Source organism: Bufo bufo, chromosome 1, assembly GCF_905171765.1.
Source record: "Bufo bufo chromosome 1, aBufBuf1.1, whole genome shotgun sequence".
NCBI classification, from domain to species: domain Eukaryota; kingdom Metazoa; phylum Chordata; class Amphibia; order Anura; family Bufonidae; genus Bufo; species Bufo bufo.
The window spans coordinates 342,670,515-342,676,514 of NC_053389.1; the positions used below are offsets into that span (position 1 = coordinate 342,670,515).

A 6,000-nucleotide genomic window follows, 5' to 3' on the forward strand; every position below is an offset into this window, starting at 1 on the left:
TGGGGACAGAGTGATGCTAATGTCTGTAAAGTGCTGCAGAATATAGTACATAAAATAAAGAAAGAAATAAACCACTGGTGTCCAAGCGTTTACAGTGAAGTAGGACAGTAAGGATTTATACATGCTCCCCACCGTGCACGCAGACACCACAGTAGCAGTTAGGCCTCATGCACAAGACCGTATGTATTTTGCTCTCTGCAAAAAATACGGATGATGTCCGTGTGCATTCCGTATTTTGCGGATACTTTTTCATACCATGTAAAAGTATTGCGATACTCGATACCACGCGGAAAAAAAAACAAGGCCGCGTGCATTCCGCATTTTATGGAACGTCCGTCCTATCCTATTTTTTGGGGGACAAAGTGACAAAAAAAAAAAGATGAATTTGTTAGTTTTTTTTATTTTTTTCTGTTACAGCGTTCACAGCATAGGAGATTTTTTTTATATTTTAATAGTTTAGACTTTTTAGGAACGTGGCGATACCTAATATGTTTATTTTTTATTGTTTATGTATTTTATATGTAAAATTGGGAAAGGGGTGAATGTGGGGTTTTGTTTAATGATTTATATATTTTTTTTACTTTTTAATAACTATTAGCCCCCTTAGGGGCTACAACCCTTATCCTATTCAACCTGATAGATCTCTATTAGGCCTCATGCACACAAATGTATTTTCTTTCCGTGTCCGTTCCGTTTTTTTGGGGGGGATTTTTGCGGACCCTGTACGGAACCATTCATTTCCATGGGTCCGCAAAAAAAAAAACCGGAAGTTACTCTGTGTGCATTCCGTTTTTGTATGTCCGTATTTCCGTTTCACAAAAAAAAAGAACATGTCCTTTTATTGTCTGCATTATGGACAAGGATAGTACTGTTCTATTAGGGGCCAGCTGTTCCGTTTTGCAAAATACGGAATGCACACTGACATCATCGGTATTTTTTGCGGATCCGTTTTTTGCGGAGGCATGAGGCCTTAGGGTGAATAGGACTTTACACTGTCCCTGGGCTGTGCACACAGCAGCAGGGAGCCTACCATGGCTTCAGTAGCGTCCTGGCTACCATGGTAACCGTCTTGGATGCCATGGCTCCAATCGGAAACTGCCAAAGTGATACATAATGGGGTTAATGTGAGGCACAGGTCCAACCGTTCCTAGTGATAAAACCCCCATGTGCCCTATCAAGTATCCATATCCTTACATAATGGGGTTAATGCATGAGCTATATGAACAGTCACTTGCTATAAATTTTCACTTCCAATCCATGTGCCTCATATTAATAAGTGGCCTGTATTCTGTAACTCACATTGACCCCATGTTGACCATTATGTGAGATGGTACTTTGGGGGTCACTTACTATTAATGTGAGGTACATGGCGTCCAGTCCAAAACCATGTGCCCAGCCTGTCATTAAAAATAAGTGACGCCCCTTCATGTTTAAAACATGGCAGTGGCAAGATTGGGGTTAATGAGTCACTTTAACAAAATCTTACTGGCTGCCTGATACATATGTATTTTGGCTGCCTTTAGTTTGAGGCAGGCTAATCACTCTTGCACTGTGTGGGGGTGGGGTACCTGCTATGCTGGCTGCTCAGTGCACTAATGCACACTGACTCTGGGGCCCGACGCTGACGCTGAGGAGGACAGGACACTCAGGAAGAGGAGAAGGAGGAGGCTGCTACTGCCGCTGCTTCTGTTCGCTGAGCTCACTAGCTCAGACGGCGCAGCAGTTTATTCCCTCCCCCGTCCCTCCTCCTGCTTTAATTAGCTGCACATTCATTGGTGGCAGTGGTGTGGGCAGCTTCAGAGCCCACCCTTTTCATTGGTTTCAGTGGCGGCAGCGTCATTGAGGGACTCCCTTCTTCTCCACTGTCTGGCCGGAGAGAACATAGCACGCGCCGAGCGCGGCACACGCCATGTTCTCTTATAAGAGGAGATACTAGGAGATATGCACAGCAGCGCAGCCTAGTATCGCAATAACGCAAATCCCGGTACCGAATCGATACTGGCACAAAAGTATGGATTGGGTATCGAAATTTCGATACCCGATGCAACCCTAATCGTGACAACCCTACTTGGTATAAAAAGGTAGCAATCCATCTCATTCAGATTTCAAGTAGCTACCTATAATGGTTTTGTTTTATTTAAAAAGGCCCAAGGAACACACACCTCGAGTTCCAGGAGAAGGTGGTTGAGAGTCTCCTCTTTTAGTCCCCCACACTGAGCAAGTCTTAGAGGAGATTCAAAGACTTTCAGACTGCCACTTTCTTCACCCTGTCTGTGCCTTCCGTTTTTGTTTTTTTTGCGGATCCATTGAAATGAATGGTTCCGTATACGGAACGCAAAAAAAACTGAACGTAAACGGAAAAAAATGTTTGTGTGCAAGAGGCCTAACTATCTGTTCCCGAATGTGGAAAAAAAATATATATACATAAAATATTATTAAACATATATTTGCATGCTATATAGACTTAGGGCTCTTTCACACCTGCGTTATTGTCTTCCGGCATAGAGTTCCGTCGTCGGGGCTCTATGCCGGAAGAATCCTGATCAGGATTATCCTAATGCATTCTGAATGGAGAGAAATCCGTTCAGGATGCATCAGGATGTCTTCAGTTCCGGAACGGAACGTTTTTTGGCCGGAGAAAATACCGCAGCATGCTGCGCTTTTTGCTCCGGCCAAAAATCCTGAAGACTTGCCGCAAGGCCGGATCCGGGATTAATGCCCATTGAAAAGGCATTGATCCGGATCCGGCCTTAAGCTAAACGTCGTTTTGGCGCATTGCCGGACCCGACATTTAGCTTTTTCAGAGTGGTTACCATAGCTTCCAGGACGCTAAAGTCCTGGCAGCCATGGTAAAGTGTAGCGGGGAGCGGGGGAGCAGCATACTTACCGTCAGTGCGGCTCCCCGGGCGCTCCAGAGTGACGTCAGGGCGCCCCAAGCGCATGGATCACGTGATCACATGGATCACGTTATCCATGCGCATGGGGCGCTCTGACGTCATTCTGGAGCGCCCCGGGAGCCGCACGGACTGTAAGTATACCGCTCCCCCGCTCCCCGCTCCTACTATGGCAACCAGGACTTCAATAGCGTCCTGGGTGCCATAGTAACACTGAAAGGATTTTGAAGATGGCTCCGTCTTCAAATGCTTTCAGTACACTTGCGTTTTTCCAGATCTGGCAGGCACCTCCGGCAACGGAAGTGCACGCAGGATCCCAACAACGCAAGTGTGAAAGAGGCCTTAGTCACTTTAAAATTATTAAAATTGCATCCATAAAAAGCAACACTAAAATATAAAATTATGTGAAAAATCCTAGGGAAGAAATGTCCTGAATAGAGTCTCAAACTTTTCTGTTATTTTCTATTACTCTTAATGTCCGTGTTAGGCTAAGTTCACACGAACGTGTGTGATCCGTGGCCGTATTGCGGCCCGCAAATCGCGGCCCGCAAATCGCGGCCCGCAATACACGGCCACAGTTCCGTGTGAATTCCTCATCACGGATGCGGACCCATTCACTTCAATGGGTCCGCAAATCCGGAATCGCGGAACGGCCGCACGGGACGGGACCCCTCGGAAGCACTACGGAGTGCCTCCGTGGGGTTACGTCCCGTACTTCCGTTCCGCAAAAAGATAGAACAAGTCCTATCTTTTAGCGGAATGGCCGGATCGCGGACCCATTAAAGTGAATGGGTCCGCGATCCGATGCGGCTGACCTACGGCCGGCGATCGTGCACTGCGGCCCGCTATTTGCGGGCCGCAGCACAGGCACGGGTCACACACGTTCGTGTGAACTCGGCCTTACATTGTAACACGGACATTCAGAGTAATAGAAAATAACAGAAAAATCTGAGACTATTCAGGACATTTCTTCCCTAGGATTTTTCACATAATTTTATATTTTAGTGTTGCTTTTTATGGATGTTTGCAATTTTAATAATTTTAAAGTGACTATAAATCTATATAGCATGCAAATATATGTTTAATAATATTTTATGTATATATATTTTTTCTGGTATAAATAAATTTATTGTCTGGAAAAACTCTTCCATGTGTATCTGAATGAAGGTGAGCCCTACTCCTTCAATTTATGTTGGACTGTGTGTCGCAGGTCACCCACAATGTTTACTCCACTGACTTTAATGTAAGTGGCGGGGGACATGCAGCTCACTGGTGACTTTTCTGTGTTTCCCTGGAAAAAATCACAGTTCTAAAATGGTCACCGGACAGCAAGTTGCAGACAAGTCACACATACAGTATTTTTGCGTCACGCGACTTCTCCGCGTCTTGCTGTCCCATGACATGGACAGCAAAATGCAGAAAAAAGCTGCGTGAGCCAAACCCTGAGGGGTTAAATCCCGGCCACCGCGCTGGAGCACAGCGGATGAAACACAAACACATTTGGTGCAATTTGCCTTTTTGCTGATAAATAATAAATTGGACAGTAAGTAGAACTAGAACCAATCTCCTAATGTTCTCTGCTGATCTGAGCCCAGTCCACACCTGGCTTTTTCCTGAGGTTTTCTCATTCTATAAATCATCAGAATTTTATAAAATCCTGTTCACAAAATCCCAGCTGAAAATTGTGATGTTTTGGGGACGCCCCTCCATCAGAGTTAGGGCTCATGCAGACGACCGCTGGTGTCCTGTTCCCGCATTGTGTTTGATTATAAATGAAGGTAAAAGCAAACACAATGCGTTGTCATTCCGCATCACGGATGCGAACCCATTCATTTCAATGGGTCCACAAATCCGGAGATGTGGAACGGAAGCACGGAACGGAATACTACGGGAGTGCTTTCTGGGGTTCTGTTCCGTGCCTCCGCACCGCAAAAAGATAGAACATGCTCTTCCGCTTTTTGCGGAACGGAGGGAGACCCATTCAAGTGAATGAGTCTGCGATCCCCAGGCGCCTGCCCCACGGACGGTGCCCGTGCATTGCGGACAGAAATTTGCGGTTCACAGCACGGGCACGGGCCACCAACGGTCGTGTGCATGAGCCCTTACATATCGCACCACAAATCATTTTGGCAACAACCACAGCAAAGCTGCAGTACAAAAAGGAGTATGAACCTGCGTCTTTTAATGACATGTGAACGTGGCGTAGACAGCATTCTTCTGTGCCTCTGCCAACATGAAAGTCTATGCCCCTGCAGCAGCTGGCAGAGGCTGTCATAAGTCTCCTGGCTCTGCACTGCCCACTCCTGCAGAGAAAACTACCACTTTCAAACCCTGTCCCCTCATTGCCCGGTATCAGCCCCGCGCCCATTATCCCGGTAACCTGGCACCGAATCCCTTCTACACGCCGGTTACTGGACATCCCAGCACTACCAGCCACTGCCCACACCCCGCTCCAGTAAAGGCCCAGCTCCTTACCGGCGGCCGTAGACGTCTTGGTGAGAAGCTGCAGAGCCCGGTACCGGCAGACTTTAGGCTCTCTCCGTAGGGCGTGGACGCAGAGGCGACATGAGGCAGTGATTGGTGACGCCAGAGTACAGCTTGCTATCTGAGGAGTGCTTGTGGACGCCCTAAATACAGGCAGGCTGGGCACCTGGTTTCAGGTGAAACTCCCTCCTTCCAGTGACTGAACACTTTGTTATGCAGAGAGATGTTTGTTGTTGTTTTTTTTTTATCTGATGTATTTATGTAAGTGTTTCTTGTCACTTTTCTTTCTCTATGTTCGCAGTTGCAGACATCCCAACCTGCAAAAACTCATTTCAGGGAGGTTTTCTTTTTTTTTCTTTCACAAACTTTTAACTACATTTCCCAAACATATGCAGTATCTGCACACTTTACTCTATGGTGTGGAGGACGGGGCTCATTACCCTGCCCCAAATTATCATTTATGTATATGATTAAAGGGATTCTGTCACCACCTAGAAGCCCTGTGAGCTAAACATCTGCTCATGTCCAGGTAGCATTCTGATTTCTAAGGTGGCCTTATAAAAGCTATTTGTGGCTTTATTCTGCGGAAAAACAGGTTTGACTAACCTGTCAATCATTTAAT

At 46.3% G+C, this 6,000-nt stretch overlaps 1 protein-coding gene across 1 annotated transcript in view; it reads right to left on the minus strand.

Annotated features, from left to right (window-relative positions):
- The window catches only part of LOC121009490 (cysteine-rich and transmembrane domain-containing protein 1-like), a 93,568-nt gene extending 88,077 nt beyond the window's left edge, over positions 1-5,491 (minus strand). The window contains exon 1 of the mRNA XM_040442647.1: positions 5,370-5,491. The gene's annotated coding sequence lies outside the window, so the exon portion shown is untranslated. The remainder of the gene's footprint in view (positions 1-5,369) is intronic.
- Between the last annotated feature and the right edge of the window lie 509 nt (positions 5,492-6,000).